General features: G+C 41.2%; 1 protein-coding gene across 2 annotated transcripts in view; it reads left to right on the top strand.

Annotated features, from left to right (window-relative positions):
• The first annotated feature begins 252 nt into the window (after positions 1-252).
• WASF2 (WASP family member 2) overlaps positions 253-17,391 on the top strand; it is a 74,577-nt gene continuing 57,438 nt past the window's right edge. Inside the window, exon 1 of one of the 2 annotated variants that reach the window (XM_039231317.1) lies at positions 253-418. The gene's annotated coding sequence lies outside the window, so the exon portion shown is untranslated. Of the gene's footprint in view, positions 419-600; positions 732-17,391 lie in introns of those variants that run through there. The other variant, XM_039231327.1, reaches the window with a different exon arrangement.

Consider the following 17,391-nt stretch of genomic DNA (forward strand, 5'->3'; position numbering starts at 1 on the left):
ACCCGGAATTTAGGAGTTGATTTAGTTTAATCTCCACCCCCACTCCACTTGGTTTGCTCCCCGGCTGTTTACTCCGATTGCGGAAGTAGCTCGGGTGGAGCTCCCCAGAAGGTACCCTTGAGTACGTCTTTTGCGTAGCTATTTAACTGGCACTCCACTCAGGCCAATGGAATGCCCGGAAGCCCCAGGAGGGTGGGGCAGAGAGCCAATCAGGGCCGTTGGCGGGGTGTGGCTGCGTCCCAGGGCGGGGAATCGCGTAATGGCGGACGCGGGCCGGGCGAGCGCGGCTGGGGGCGTAGTGCGCTGAGGGGGGTCTGGCTGGGTGGCGCCCAGGGAGGCGGCCAGCGGGAACAGACCCCGTGCGGAGAAGGTCGGCTGGCCGGCCTTTCTGTTGCTGAGGGCGACCGCGCGACGCCAGGTGAGCAACAAGTCCCCGCGGGCGGGCTCCGCCGTGAGGCGCCGGGCCGAGCCGCGCCGCCACCCTCCCCCCACCTCCCCGCCGCGAGCCTCGCAGGGTCCCGAGGGAGTAGGTGGCTCGCCTCTTGCCGCGGACCGGCAGTGGCCGGGCGAGCGGTCAGCGTGGGGTAGCGTCTTACTCTTCAGTCCCCTCCCCAGGGAGGAGGTGTCCTGGAAATCCCCTCGGAGCCTTGGAGGGGCCCGCGAATCCGTGAGGCTGCGAAAGTGCCCCCAGCCTGACCTGGCGCTGCCACCAACTCGCTGTGTCACCTTGGGCAAGTCACTTCCTTCTCTTGGCCTCAGTTTACCTATTTGTGAAACGAAGGCTGTGCAGGCAGTTGTACATGAGTTGGATCTCAGATGTTGGCTGATTGTCGTGGGCAAGTTCTTTCCCAGGCGGGGCTTCAGTTTCCGTCTCTGGGTGATGAAAGAATTGAGGTGCTCTTGGAGACCCTTGGCCTAAGTTGAAGGGGGAACTGTGTGCATGTGCGTGTGCGTGTGTTTGTGTGTACAGGGTGGTTCTGTAGGGTACGGAGGACAGTTGGCTAACGGGGCTCTTCCACGAAGTCCCTGGATGGACCCCGCGCTATGATAAGGTGGGGTCCGGGGTTATCTTGGTTCTCCAGGATCTTAGAACCTCTGAGATGGTGAAATTTTACACACTGGTGCTTATCCGAGGAGAGGAAGGCATCCTTGGAGCCTCTTGGGGCAATGATTGAAATTTAGGCCCAGAAGAATTCGGGGGTGTTAGGAGTAGGATGGAGATCGTGAATGGCGCCCCTACTATGTGTCAGCCCTTGTTCAGGCTTATGTTATTTAATTTTTACAGCCACTGTTGAGCATTTGCACATACAGAAACTAAGTTTCAGAGGAATTAAGTAACTTGTCCAAGGTCACGCAGTAAGGTATCAACCAGCAGGTGTTGGAGAATCCCTGGGCAAGGGGGAAGTCACTGTCCACTTAAAAGAAGTTTGCTTTGTCACAAATAGAGGGAGGGGTCCGGTCCCAGACAACTTCAGTTGACTTCTGGCTTGGAGACAGGCTGGGTCTTGATCCCTGGATGGCTAATCCATGCCCTTCTGCAGTCTGTGAGTTGGAAAAGACCATTTCTAAATTGTAAATTGTAAAAGTCATTTTGAAGTGCCTCAGAACTAAAGAACTCAGTTTGAATGCTGACTGGGTGGCCTGTAGAAGTTCACCAACAGTTGGTGTATAGACTTGAATCTTGGTTCAGAGGTGTGCCACCCTGGTAACTTTTTCTCCTCCTCAGCTAAGAAGGCAGCATTTTCTTGGGATAAGAGAAATTTCCCGTTTGTTCACATTTCCTTGGATTCTTGAGACGGAAGTTTCAGTAGCCCGCCTCTCGTGAAACATAATGTTCCTTACTTTCTTTGTGTTCTCTGTTATCTGACTTCTAGATGAGTGAAGATTGTGGACCTGGAATGAGAGACTAGTAGTTGGATACTATAAATTCTAGCCCTTCATTTTCCCAAGCTTCAGCTTTTGGTTAATCAAAATGGTAGGACCGGCAGTGTGTATTGTTCTCATATGTCAATGGTAGGGAAGAAAATTGGAAGAGGAAGTTGCTGAGAAAGAGGGCGTTTCTTAGCAGTGGAGCCAATATGTATTTCTTTGTTTGAAATTCTAAAACCAGAAAAGCAGCAACTGAAGGGGGAAGGAAGGAAAGAACTGTGAAACTCTTCTTCCAGTTCAAATATCCTTAAGAGCTGTCCCTGCCCAAGGAGCTGCTTTCACAGAAAAAGTCAATTGTCATTTGTTCAAAGTTGATAAATCGGATTCTAGAATAACATAATTTTAAATCTGAAACCCTCTGAGATAAATTTCTCAGAACATTTTACCGAGCGCATTATTTATCAGGGGATGATTCTTTTACTCAACTTAATTACTAATTGCAGTCTTTTGGTCTGTCTAAACTGTGCTGTAAATTAGTGAATTTCACCCTAAGAAGAATTGAACTAAATACTGAATGGTGTAAATATCACCACCACTTGCGAAAACACATAATGGCGTGTTCAAGTTTTGACATTTGTTAAAGTATTTTTAATGCTTTGTGTTACGGGATTATGTATGTGTGAATAGATGTTAAGGCAGTGAATTTATTGTATGTAAAGATCTACCTTCATTTTTTGTATTAGTTATATTTTCTGTATAAGACTCAGTCCTAAATTAGCATATCAGTCCATAGTACCTTGGGGTCAAAAAAATTTCCTGGGGGCGCCTGGTGCCTCAGTCGGCTAGGTGTCCGGCAAGGAGTCCTACTCGATTTTGGCTCAGGTCATGATCTCACTGCACGGGGCTCTGTGCTGACAGTGAAGAGCCTGCTTGGGATTCTCTCTCCCTCTTTCTCTGTCTCTTTCCTGCTCGCATGTTCTTGTGCTCTCTCAAATAAATAAACTTAAAAAAATTCTTGGGGCCAGATTTTTTTTTGAATTTAGAATTTTGGGGATCTTAGAAAAGGAATATGGTACATGTACTGTGTGTTATGTAACGTCCCAGAGAGGCCTGGGGCAGTACCTTGTAATCAAACACACTACCATTTCTGTAGTAAAATGTCAGAACATTCACACCAACTGGTATAAATAAATAGTATAAATAGCCTCATGTCATTTTCATGTCAGGTTTTGCCACCAAATGAATAATGAAAAAACTTGTTTAGATTTTGGAATTGAAGTTAAGGGATTGTGGACCTGTGTGGATAAAATTTATACGATGACAAGGACAATTACAAGGAAAAATATTGTAAGCCAAACTAATTTCAAAGCCATGGGTCCTAAAAGGAGTAGTACACAGAAGACATTTTTTGTCCATGTGCTTTTTTCATGTAATATTCTTATTCTAATTAATACATACTAATGTACATTTCCCCCTAAGTACCAACATTTATCTTAATACCCCCATTGATCCCTGTTTGAGATGTTTGAATGACACCTACCCTTTTTTTTTTTTTTTTTTTGAGAGAGAGAATCTTAAGGAGGCTCTTTGCCCAGTTTGGAGCCTGATGTTGGGTTTGATCTCACAGCTCTGAGATCATGACCTGAGCCTAAACTGAGTCCAGTGCTTAACTGACTGGGCCACCCAGGCACCCCATCTAAAAGAGTAATTTATGGGGTGTTGTGCTTATCAGTTTTTGTGTATCAGTTAAGAGAATTGTACCTTTGGGGCACCTGGGTGGCTCAGTTGGTTGAGGGTCCAACCCTTGATTTCGGCTCAGGTCATGATCTCACAGTTTGGTGAGTTTGAGCCGCAGGTTGGGTTCTGCACTGACAGTGTGGAGCCAGCTTGGGATTCTCTTTCTGCCTCTCCCCTGCATGTGCTTTCTCTCTCAAAATAAATAAAATTAAAAAAAAAAAAAAAAAGAGGGAGAGAGAATTGTACCTTTTTCTGTATCATTCAGAGAAAGACTACTTAGGTGAAGATCTGTATATTCATATTTGCAGAGTTTAAAGCTCATGCTCTCTTCAGGGTAGTCTTTAGTAAGAGGTCATCACTGCTGAGTAGGAATTAGGTTAATTTTTTTAAGTAAGCTCTGCATTCAACATGGGGCTTGAATTCATGACTTGAAGATCAAGAGTCACCTACTCTACTGACAGAAAAATTTTTATTCTTTCAGGAGCCTGGCTGCCTGGGAGAGAGCATGTGACTCTTGATCTTGGGGGTGTGAGTTCAAGCCCCACTTTGGGAGTAGAGTTTATCCAGCAGTATTTTTTTTTTATTTTTTTATTTTTAAAGCTTCCATAATTTGAACATCTTGGTAAGGAGTTTACTAAAATATATTTTTAATTTAGAATATGTTTATTTTAAGCATGTGCTATATGAGAAATTTGAATTTACCAGCCTTATGATTTTGGATCATTTCTTTAAATGGCCAAGGACCTCTAGGAGAAAATTATAAAAACTCTGTTCCTTATTCTTTTTGGACACTTCAGCTGTAGAGTGAGGTGTTTGGTGTTGTTGGAGGTTCAAGCATTATTTCTTCTCTTTAAAAGAAGCTCCATGGGGTGCCTGGGTGGCTCAGTTGGCTTAGCCTCCTACTCTTGATCTCAGCTCAGGTCTTGATCTCAGGGTCATGAGTTTGGGCTGTGTGCTGGGCGTGAAGCCTACTTAAAGAATTTGAGAGATTCTGGCCATCAGGATATCCAGTAGCCTAGGCTTTTTTTGTGGTCCTCATTCATCTTTCTATTTGGGGTCTCTCCATAGTTCCTGAGAATGGTACGTTCACTGGGAGGTTGAAGGGGTGCAGAACAACGTATCAGGAATTGCAGGTAGATTTGGGTGTATGAGTGGAACTAGGCAATAGGAGCAGTTCTTGTCCCGACTACCCCAGTTTCTTCTATTTCATAAGTGCTGCTAGTATTGTAAAAGGATTCCAATTGGTGGACTAATATCCTATTTCACGTTACTCTGTTGTGATTGTGGATAAGCTCTTCAAGACAGGAACTGTGTCTTGTACTTCTTTTGTATTCCTTTAGTGCATCAAACTTGTTTTGTATTAGAACTTAGCATTAAAGCATATTCATATCTGGGTTGGGAGCTCTGATGTCAAAACACAACCACGGTTGAGAACCATTGACTTCAGCCATTGTAGGTGCTCAGTAAATCTATATTGGTTACTTTGCTGGGGTTCCTGGCGTGCAGGACCCAGATTTTTTCCATAAAGTAAAATAGCTTTCCGAGAAACTGACACAGTTGGCAGATCTCCACCCATAGTCAGTTCGTTGCTAGTTACTCTGCCACATCACCACCCTGATTTTGTGACTTAGGCAGGATGGGATACAGGCAGCTGAAAGTTTTATTTCTTGGGTAGTGGCTTTACTGAGTAAGATTGATTATGGTGACAGTTGCTAAATTGAGGATAGGTAGAAAATGCAACAGTTGTTTGGGATTTGGGTGAGGGAGGTGGGCTGCTGGGCACCAGTGATGCCAAGGGAAAAAATGAAAGGTTATAATTTGACTGAGTCTCCAATACATAACACAATGTATGGAACACAGTTGGTGTTCTACAGCTTTTTGTTGACTGAAGAAATGAATGGCTCTTTGTTTGGAAAGAGGCTTATAAGCTGTGAAATAAGATACTTCCTACTCTTCCTTCTGAACTGAGCTAAGATGTCATCTCTTCCATGAAGCCTTCCCAGGAAAAATTGGGTGACTCCTTTGTATGTTTTCTCCTTTGTTAAAACATTTATCAGGTTGTCAAATCTGACATAAGACAAATTACAAAACTCTTCTCCCAGCCTGACCGTGAGCTCCTTAAGAACAGGACTGAATTTTTAAAAAATGTTTGTTTGAGAGAAAGAGAGAGAATGAATGAGTGAGGGAGGGTCAAAGAGAGGGTGACAGAATCTGAAGCAGGCTCCAGGCTCTGAGCTGTCAGCACAGAGCCCGATGCAGGGCTTGAACCCGTGAACCATGAGATCATGACCTGAGCCAAAGTCAGACACATAACTGACTGAGCCATCCAGGCACCCCTGAATTGTTCGTTTTTGTTATGACTGGTGCCCAGCACGCAGTAAAGGCTTGGTAGATGCTAATAATGCTTAAGTCATGGCCTCTTCTATTTTATTCTTGTAGGCTTCACTTTCTTCCAATTCATAGTCTTTTCAGTTCAGATCAGCAAACACTTTTTGAGTGTCTTCTGAGAGGTAGGTCTTTCTTAGGCCTTGGGGTAGGGTTTCTCACCCATGGGTCCTGTTGGCTTTTTGGGCTGCTTAATTCTGTCATTTTGGAGAGGGCTGTCTTGTGCCTTGTGGGATGTTTAGTAGCATCCCTGGTGTTTACTCACTGCCCATTAGCAACCTCTTCTCACTAGCTCTGACAACCAAAAATGTCTCCAGATATTGTGAAATGTCTCCTGAGGGGCACAGTTGCCCCCTGTTGAGAACTACTATATCAAGGGTAGAAGTGGTGGAATCATAGAGGAAAGTAAACATAGATGTTCTTAGGTGTACACTCTCCTTCTATTCATTCTTTCTAGTTATATAGTCTGTTGTCTGTGACTTTTGGATAAGAAAGAAAAATGAGGGAAACCAGGAGGTGACAGTCTTAAAATAGCCTCATTTTTTTCCTGTTCAAATTTTATTTTATTTGGTATAAATATATTAGAGTAGTACAGATAGCTGAATTATTTATGCAGACCTATGTAAGTTTAGTTTCTACCACTGATAAGACGGAGTAAAGAACTACTAGAATATTACTACCTTGCATAAGACTTTCTCAGAAAAGCTCATAGCTGAAAAGTTTAATACCTAAAGAAAAATCAGCATTGGTTTTATAGAGAACTTGCCAGGACTTGTTAGGATTCTTCTTGATAATTTTTTAGTTTTATGGCTAAGTTATATCTTTTGATGTCCCTGCATAGTTACTTTATAACGCCAAAAAACATGTTTAACTAATGGATGTGTTTTTCTTTTTTCTTTTTAAAGTCGTTTTTAACGTTTTATTTATTTCTGAAAGAGAGAGAGAGAGAGAGCGTAAGAAGGGGAGGGTCAGAGAGAGAAGGAGACACAGAATCCGAAACAGGCTCCAGGCTCTGAGCTAGCTGTCAGCACAGAGCCCGATGTGGGCCTCGAACCCACGAACTGTGAGATCATGACCTGAGCCGAAGTCGGCTGCCTGACTGATTGAGCCACCCAGGTGCCCCATGGACATGTTTTTCTAAGCTCAATTGTTTTTTTTGTTTTTTTGTTTTGTGATATTTGGTCAAGGCAAGGGTTCTTGGTGCCTGGGGGCATTCATAAAGTGATTACAAGTTAGTAGTAACATTTGTGGAGACTTCACTCTTCTTTGGCTAACCCTCTACAATATAACATTATAATCATTCATGTCTTAGTCACCATTAAAGTGATGTTGAATGAGTGTTTTTTCCTGTTCCATTTGAAGTTGTGAATGGTACTCTGGAGAATTCAAATGTATAGTTATGAATGGTATCTCAGAATAGTTACCATTTATGCAAATGAAACACACTTCTTAACTTAGAAACCAAACAGAATTGAATTAGGAAAGAGAAGAACAGAAACAAGAATTGTTGAATGCTCGCAGAGGAAATAATGTTCAGATATAGAAATATCTCAGAAAAAATTTGCTCTTTATGATTACACACTAATAAAGAAAAATAGTTTGAAATTGATGGGAGAGGCTATTAAACTTAGCCTGTGCTATTACTTTTCAGGCTGCTTTTCTTTTCTGGTAAAATATGGGAGTCTGAGGCATACTCTCTTAGTTGTAAGATTAATTCCAGTTGAACAGAAGTTAAGTTTCTTATTTTTAGAATATAGAAGCCTTTTTGAAAAGAAGCAGTGGTTCAGCTTAGTTCCAGTTTGGGTGAATAAATATGTGTGTGTATGTATATATACACATACGTATGTACACACATAAGTATGATGTGGCTTATGGTGACACTTAAACTTTGTAATTGACAGAGTAAAATAACAAGAACAATCCTTTTACTCTCAGATATTCAAATTGAGAATTTCTCTCCTGATTATGCCATTGTTCTAGCAAGTACTTAGTCTAAAACCTTTCTCAAATCACATCTTGAGAAATTGTGTCTAACTGTGTAGAAGGAGGTCTTCGGTCACGCACATAGATGTTCCTTTCCATTCACAAATTAAGAACTCTAAGTAAATTTCCCTTTGTAGAATACTAATAGTGTCTAAAGAACAATATTCCTGATACCAAGGTCATCTGTGGAATTATAAGAAGTATAAGACCAATTTTCCCCCCTTCTTTACTTTTTTTAAAGTTTATTTATTTTGAGAGGTGGGGGGAGGGGAAGAAACAGAGGGAGAGAGAATCCCAAGCAGGCTCTGCACTGTGAGTGCAGAGCCCAGTGTAGGGCTTGAACTCACTGTGAGATCATGACCTGAGCCAGAGTCAGAAGCTCAAGTCGCTGAGCTACCTAAGTGCCCCATGTCCCCTTCTTTACTTTTAAAACTTCTTCAGCATTCATTTGCAATGAATAATTTGCGAAGCACAGTGTTGCCCCTTTGATATACCATTATAGTCACTTGCCCAGCACTTGAGGTAAGTTACATTATGTTTTAAAAACATTTTTTTAATGTTTTATTAATTTTTGAGACAGAGAGAAGCAGAGCATGAACAGGGATGGGGCAGAGAGAGAGAGAGGGGGACACAGAATCTGAAGCAGGCTCCAGGCTCTGAGCTGTGAGCACAGAGCCCTATGCGGGGCTCAAAACCACGCACCGTGAGATCATGACCTGAGCCGAAGTTGGACGCTCAACCGACTGAGCCACCCAGGCACCCCAAGTTATATTATGTTAATAGCTACATTTTACAGGTAAACAAGTTCAGAGAGGTTAAGTAACTCTCTTAAAGTCACTCTAATAAATAGCAGATTTGAGATTGAGCACTGTCTCCCCCCTTCATTGTACTCTACCCTTTATTCCCACCTGGTCTATTTGAAGTATAGTTGACACACAATGCTACATAGTTTCAGTTGTACAACATAGTGATTTGACAATTCTATGCTCACCACAAGTATAGTTTACCTTCTGTGGTTGTAACAGGGCTATTGGCAGTACATTTACTATCTTCCTTACGTTGTACCTTATCCCATGACTTATTCATTCTATAACTAGAAGCCTTACCTCCCACGTCCCTTCACCCATTTTGTCTATCCTCCCAGCCCCATATCCTTTATTTTTTAATGAGATTTTTTTTCCCATTTTTATTTTTGAGAGAGAGAGAATGCATGTGTGTGCATGCAAGTGAGGAATGGGCAGAGGGAGAGAGGAGGAGAGAGAGAATCTTACACAGGCTCCATGCTCAGAGTGGTGTCTGATGCAGGGACTCAACCCCATGACCCTGGGATCATGACCCAGGCTGAAACAAGAGTTGGATGTTCAGGGCATGTGAGTCGCTCAATTGGTTAAGCGCCGGAGTCTTGATACCGGCTCAGGTCATGCTCTCATGGTTGGTGAGATAGAGCCCCATGTTGGGATTCTCTTTCTCCCTCTCTTTCCCTCTCTGCCCTTCTTCCACTTGTGCTCGTTCTCTCTCTCAAAATAAACATTAAAAAAGTTGGACGCTCAACTGACTGAGCCACCCAGGTGCCCCTTAATGGGAGTTTTTTAATGGTACAGGTTACATACTGTGAAGTGGACAGAAATGCAAGTATATAATTAGATGAGTTTTGACAAATGTAAACACATGTATAACCAGGAGATAGAATGTTTCCATAATCACATATTCTTCTAGTCAGTCCCCACGGCCTTAGAGGCAACCACTGTTCTGATTTCTATTCTTACAAATCAGTTTTGCCTGTTGTTGACTCATACCATGTGTACTCTTTTGTGTCTGAATTCTTCTGTTCATTATAAAGGTTCTGTTGTTTATTTTGAGGTGGGCAGAGGGAGATGGGGAGAAAGAGAGAGAGAGAATATTCCAAGCTGCACTGTCAGTGAGGAGCCCAGTGTAGGGCTTGAAATCCTGAACTGTGAGATCATGACTTGAGCCAAAGTCTGATGCTTAACTGACTGAGCCACCCAGGCGCCCCTGTTCAATATAAAGTTTTTGAGATTCATGCATTGTTGATGTGTTTATTGGTAGGAACCCAAGTCTTTTGTTGTATATCTAGAGGTCTTTCCAACAAACTACAGCTCCTACTAATTTGCTTAAACTTATTTTGCATCTTCCCCTGACTTTTTTTTTTTGCTTTAGCATTTGCATGTAATTTATTACTCTTTTCTAATATCCTCAGTTTATTTGTTTTTAAAATCTCTTTGAAATTACAAAAGTAATACATACTCACTGCAGCAAGTTACACAATCAGAAATGAATAGAGTGAAAGTTTTTCTCTGACTTATTTTTATTTCTCCCTTTTTCCAATTATGAAAAGAATGAGTGCTCTTTGTAAAAAAAAATTTAAAGGGTTGCCAAATTCAGAAGTATGAAGCACAGAATAAGACTCATCTGTGATCCTACCAGTTAGCATTTTGGCATATTTTCCTCATTCTGTGCATTTTGTTTACCATAGCTGAGACCACAGTTTAGGGATATTTAGGCTTGCTTTCTTTCATTAGGCTTGTCACACCCATGTTGGTTTCAGTGTTCATGCTTTTGGCCATCCTAAATTTAAATATCTAGCTGGCCGTGATCGCAGCTGAGTTGGCCTCGTCGGGCATCAGTTTTTAAGATTTCCTGTGCACTCCATCATTCACCTCATTCTTATATATCCAACTCCCGGCATTTCTTGCAGAGTAGGAGACAGTATAGTTCTGTGGTTGTGAGTGAAGATTCTGGAGTCAGGCCATCTGAGGTCAGTTGTAGGCTCCTTCACTTACTGGTTCTGCATGGGGTCTTAGGCAGTGACTCAGCCTCAGTTTTCTCATGTGTAAAATGGAGACCTAATTTTTCTGTAAAATGTAGAGCATATCTCAAAGGGTATTTAGAAGGATTAAATGACATCATTACTGAGTCCAGTGCTCAATAAATATTAACAATTGTTATAAATAAGGAAATGGTGTATATAGTTGGGTAGATCATCTATCTAGCCTCAAATTCTGCTTGTGGGAAAGGAACGAAAATGCCAGCTTCAAAGTTTGGGACTATGTTACCCCAAATTCATAATTTCTCTTAGAAATTTCTTAAAATTTTTTTTTAATGTTTATTTATTTTTGAGAGAGAGACAGAGTGCAAGCAGGGGAGTGGCAGAGACATGGAGACACATGTCTGAAGCAGGCTCCAAGCTCTGAGCTGTCAGCACAGAGCCCAATGTGGGGCTCGATCCCATGAACCACAAGATCTTGACCTGAGCCGAAGTCAGATGCTTAACTAATTGAGCCACCCAGGCACCCTTCTCTTAGAAATTTCTTATGGAAGGGCGCCTGGGTGGCTCAGTCAGTTAAGCGTCCGACTTCAGCTCAGGTCATGATCTCATGGTGCGTGGGTTAGAGCCCCACGCCGGGCTCTGTGCTGACAGCTCAGAGCCTGGTGCCTGCTTCAGATTCTGTGTCTCCCTCTCTCTCTGACCCTCCCCTGCTCACGCTGCCTCTCTCTCTCTCTCTCTCTCAGAAATAAATAAAACATTTTTTTAAAAAAATTTCTTATGGAAATGTACATATGCATTTATCTATACTATCTGAATTATTTTTTCTTATATCCTGTACACCCCATCTGAGTAATGAGTTTTATTACTTTATATGCTTGATTACATAGTAAACTATTACTTTTTTATTGGTCCTGATAAAAGTAATAGCTGCTGGGTAGTAAGTGTACACATACTATGTGCCAGGCATTGTGCACATTCTTCCTCACAGCGGTCCTTCAAATTAGTTATTTACAGATGGGAAAAGTGAGGTTGGAAGAAATTAATATGACCTTGGTCACACAGCTAAGCCGTAGTACCACTATTCAAAACCTTCCTTCTTCCCTTCTTTGCTTTTTTTTTGTTTGTTTGTTTGAGAGAGAGAGAGAGAATCCCATACTTTTGCACTGACACTGCAGAGCTAGATGCGGATGTTGAGCTCACAAACCATGAGATCATGACTTGAGCCAAAGTCAAATGCTTAACCTACTGAGCCACCCAGGCACCCCAACTTCTGTTTTCTGATTTTAAAATATGGGCTTACAAAATAATTTAATATACTTTATTGTTTCTTTAGACTTCTAACTGCTTTACAGTTTCTAAGATTTGATGAGGCTCTGTGTTTACCATATCACACACCCCCTTTTTTTATACTAAAGTGTTGTCTGTTGGGGTGCCTGAGTGGCTCAGTCAGTTGGATATCTGACTTCGGCTCAGGTCATGATCTCACAGTTCGTAAGTTTGAGCCCCACGTCAGGCTCTGTGCTGACAGCTTGGCACCTGAAGCCAGCTTCAGATTCTGTCCCTCTCTCTCTGCCCCTCCCCTGCTTGCTCTCTCCGTGTCTCTCTCAAAAATAAACAAACATTAAAAAAAAAAAAACATTTAAAAGAAAGTGTTGTTTGTCTCTCTGTCCATTTATATATTTTTAAAATTTTTTAATGTTTTATTTCTGAGAGAGAGAGAGACAGATAGCGTGAGCAGGGGAGAGTCAGAGAAAGAGGGAGAGACAGAATCCGAAGCAGGCTCCAGGCTCTGAGCTAGCTGTCAGCACAGAGCCCCACGTGGGGCTTGAACCCAGGAACCATGAGATCATGACCTGAGCTGAAGTCGGACGCTTAACCGACTGAGCCACCGAGGCGCCCCTGTCCATTTATATTTTTTTAAAAAAATCTGTAAGCACACAGAAGCTCCTCTGTCCTTTGGTCTTTTTGAATACCTTTATATGCCTTCTCTATTTTACCCTTTTTGTGTGCAGTGATGACCACAACTGCACATTCTATTCTGGTACAGATACACTTTGGTTTGTACAAGGGCAGGATAATGTGTTCTGTGTTTCCAAAGCTTTCATAATAACAGCCAGCATTTTGTTGCCTTTTTGTAGCTGTGTTCAGAATAAGACCAGGGACTCTGAAACCCTTTTCTTATAACACGTAGCTTTAGAGCTCATCATTTGATAATTATAGTTTGGACTATTTTTCCATTACTGCATTACCTTATTTTTGTCTACATGGTATTATTTTCCACATTTCTCAACACACAACTTTGTACCATCATACTTCTAGCTACTACTGTAGCGTCATCTGCCAACAGGGAAGATTTCACTAAATAATTTTTTCTAGATAATTTCTGAAAATGTTACTTGGGATAGGTTTCAGCATCAATCCCTGGGGGCTCCTTTGTTTATACATCTTCATCTAGAGAAGGGACTCTCTTATATCAGAACTCTCTTATTCCTGTTTCTAAATGAATTCTCTGGGGGAAAAATTAGTTTTTTTGTTTTTTGTTTTTTGTTTTTCATTTTGTACACCCAGCCTGGAGCTGGAGCTCATGACCCGAAGATCAAGAGCTGCATGCTCTGTAGACTGAGACAGCTGCTAGAGCATGCTACTCTTTTTTGTTGTTTTTGTTTTGTTTTTCAAGTAGGCTTCACACCCTGCACCCCACACGGAGCTTAAATTCGACCCTGAGATCAAGAGTCAAATGCTTAAGTGACTGAGCCACCCCAGTGCCCCAGTTTTGTTTTTGTATTGGAACATGCCACCACTGTTGATCTTGGGGTCCTGAGTTTGAGTCCCATGTTGAGGGTAGAGTTTACTTAAAAAAAATAAAAAATAAAAATCAAAATTATTGGGGTGCCTTGCTGGTTCAGTTGGTAGAGTATGCAACTCTTGATCTGGGTGTTGTGAGTTCAAGCCCCATGTTGAATGTAGAGATTACTTAAAAGAAATTAAAAAAAATTATTGGGGTGCCTGGATGGCTCAGTCGGTTGAGCTTCCCGACTCTCGATTTTGGCTCAGGTCATGATCTCACAGTTTGTGAGTCTGAGCTCCATGTGGGGCTCCATGATGACAGTGCTGAACCTGCTTGGAATTCTCTTTCTCCCTCTTGTGCACATGCGCGTGCTCTCTTAAAGTAAATAAAACTAAAAAAGTGATAAATTATCTGGCCTTAAAACTCCAGCACTTTAAATACTTGAATTAATAGTGCTTTTGTTTTATTTTTACAACAGTTTATTGAAATATTATTGACCACATATATTTAAAATGTAAAATTTTAGTAAGTTCTGACTTATGTATCTACCAGTGAAACCACCACCATAGTCAAGTAAATGAACATCTCTGTCACCCCTCAACGTTTCCTTCTGCCCCTTTGTAATTACTTCCTCCTGCCCCACTGCCTGCCCCCCACCCCCTTCATCAGCAACCACTGATCTGCTTTCTATCACTATCAATTAGTTTGTGTCGTTTATTTTTTTTTTAATTTTTAAAATTCTTTAAATTTGAGAGGGAGAGAGTGTGCATGCCAAGTGGGAAGAGAGGGGCAGAGGGAGACATTTCCAAGCAGGCTCCATGCTGAGCGTGGAGCTTGACACTTGGCTCTTGAGGCCACAACCCTGGGATCATGACCTGAACTGAAACCAAGAAATCAGGAGTTCGACACCCAACTGACTGAGCCACCCAGGCGCCCCTAGTTTGTATCTTTTAGAATGTTATATAAATAGAAATATGGACTATGTGCTCATTGGGACGTGAAAGGCTGACATCTTGCATTCAGGATGATTATTTTGCGATTCATCCATGTTGAAAGTATCAGTAGTTGCCAAGTATGATTGATTGTATGAATATACTAATTTGTTTATCCATTTACCTGTTGATGGACATTTGAATTGTTTCCATTTTGGGGCTATTAAAAATAAAGCTGCTGTAGCATTTGTGTACAAGTCTTTGTATAGACATTTCTTTTTTATTTTAAACAATGAGATATAATTTACACGCAGACAATTTACCCTAAGTTTAAAGTGTGCAGTTCAGTGGTTTTTTTTTTTAAATATTTTCACAGGGTTGTAGAACCATCACCACTATTTGATTCTAGAGCATTTTAATTACCCCAAAAAAGAAACCACATACCTATTAGCAGATATTCTCCATTGCTCCCTTCTCCCCCTTCCTAGGCAACTATTAATCTACTTTCTGTCTCTGTGGATTTGCCTGTTCTGGATATTTCATCTGAATTCAATCATACAGTATATGGTCTTTTGTGTTTGGCTACTCTCACTTAGCATAATATTTTCAAGGTTCATTTGTGTTGTAGCATATGTCAGTGCTTCACTCCCTTTATGGCTAAATAGTATTCCATTGTATGGATGTACCACATTTATTCATCTATTCATCAGTTGGTAGACATTTGGATCATTACCACTGTTTGTTACGAATAATGGTGTTTTAACATTCATGCACAGAATTTTTGTGTGGATATGTGTTTTCAGTTCTCTTGAGTAGATACATAATGAATGGGTTTGCTGGGTCATGTGATAGATAACTCTAAGTTTGAGGAACTGCCAGATTGCTTTCCAAAGTGGTTACATACTTTACATTTCTGCCAGCAGTGTATCATTCCAGTTTTTCCACATCCTCACCAGTATTTCTTGTCTTTTTGGTTACAGCCATCTTGGTGGGGGTGAAGTGATATCTCGTGTTTTGATTTGCCTTTCCATAATAACTAATAATGGTGAGCATCTTTTGTTTGTTGGCTATTTGTATATCTTTTTTGAAGAATGTCTATGTAAATGTTTTGCCCATTCTTAAATTGGGTTGTTCTTTTATTATTGAGTTGTAACAGTTCTCTATATATTGTGGATACAAATTCCTTACTAGATATGATTTGCAAATATTTCCTCTCATTTCTGTGGGTTATTTTCACTTTCTTTGCTTATGCCCTTTAAAGCACAAAATTTTTTTTTTTTTTTTTTAATGAAAACAATTTTAAGTTTATTCATTTTGAGAGAGACGGGGGAGGGGCAGGGAGAGAGAATCCCAAGCAGGCTCCACACTGTCATCCTGGAGCCTGATATGGGACTCAAACTCATGAAACTTGAGACCATGACCTGAGCCAAAGTCGGGCACTTAACTGAGCCACACAGGCACCCTTATATTGAATATTTAATAGCATTCTTGAAAAGGATAAAATTTTTAAAATTTGATGTTTACATCAACATATTTGTGCATTTCTGGGTTAATTCTCAAGCACTGTTATTTGGTCACACAGCATTAATTATCTGTTTAAAGCCTACTTCTTGTGACAAACAGCATAATATGAGTGCCTCTGAAAGTATTTTATTCTGTTTGTATTATATTCCCAAGTATTTCATTTCATTTCATTTTTGAGAGGGTGCAGGTGAGCAAGGGGCAGAGAGAGGGAGAGGGAGAATCCCACGCAGGCTCCATACTGTCAGCATAGAGCCAGAAGCGGGGCTCAAGCTCACTTGAAGTGGGGCTCAAGCTCATCCGATGCCGGCCTCAGACTCTTGAACCATGAGATCATGACCTGAGCTGCAGTTTGATGCTTAACCAACTGAGCCACCCAGGCACCCCTAAGTATTTTATTCTTTCTGATGATATTGTAAATAAAGTTATTTTCTTAATTTCATTTTTGAATTATTCTTTGCTAGTGTATAGAAATATAGTTGATTTTTGTCTATTGATTTTATATTTTGCTACCTTGGTTCTAGCAGTGTGTGTGTGTGTGTGTGTGTGTGTGTGTGTGTGTGTGTGTATTCCTTAGCATTTTCTATATACAAGATCATGTCATCTGTAAATAGAGTTTTACTTCTTCCCTTCCAATTTTATGCCTTTTATTTCTTTTTCTTGTCTGACCTGGCTAGGATCTCTAGTACACTGTTGAATAGAAGTGATAAGACTGGACATCTAGTCTTGTTCCTGATCTTAGAGGGGAAAATCTGGCTGGTTTTGACATCAGAGTAGTACTGGTTTGATATCAGAGTAGTACTGGCCTCATAGAATAAGTTCAGATGTGTTTGTCCTTATTACTTTTTAAAAAATATTTATTTTTGAGAGAGTGTGAGACAGAGCAGGAGTGGGGGAGGGGCAGAGTGAGAGAGCCTGGGACACAGAATCCAAAGCAGGCTCCAGGCTCCTACGTGGGGCTCGAACTCATGGACCTTGATCAGGATCATGACCGGAGCCAAAGTTGGATGCTTAAGCAACTGAGCCACCCAGGCTCCCCTGTCCTTATTACTTTTGAAGCAGATCTCAGACTTAATTTCATTTGTAAATATTTCAGCGTATATCTCTAAAATACAAATATTCCCTGATTGAAACATAATTTTAAGATTTAAAAAAAAATTTTTTTAATGTTTATTTTTGAGAGAGATACGGAGTGTGAGGGGGGGAGGGGCAGAGAGAGAAGGAGACACAGAATCCAAAGCAGGCTCCAGGCTCTGGGCTGTCAACACCAAGTCCCATGCAGAGCTGGAACCCATGAACCACAAGATCATGACCTGAGTGGAAGTTGGACGTTCAACCGACTGAGCCACCCATGTACCTCAAGATTTTATTTTTAAATTATCTCTACA

Source organism: Hyaena hyaena, unplaced genomic scaffold, assembly GCF_003009895.1.
Source record: "Hyaena hyaena isolate Hyena2069 unplaced genomic scaffold, ASM300989v1 scaffold_3, whole genome shotgun sequence".
Classification (NCBI taxonomy): domain Eukaryota; kingdom Metazoa; phylum Chordata; class Mammalia; order Carnivora; family Hyaenidae; genus Hyaena; species Hyaena hyaena.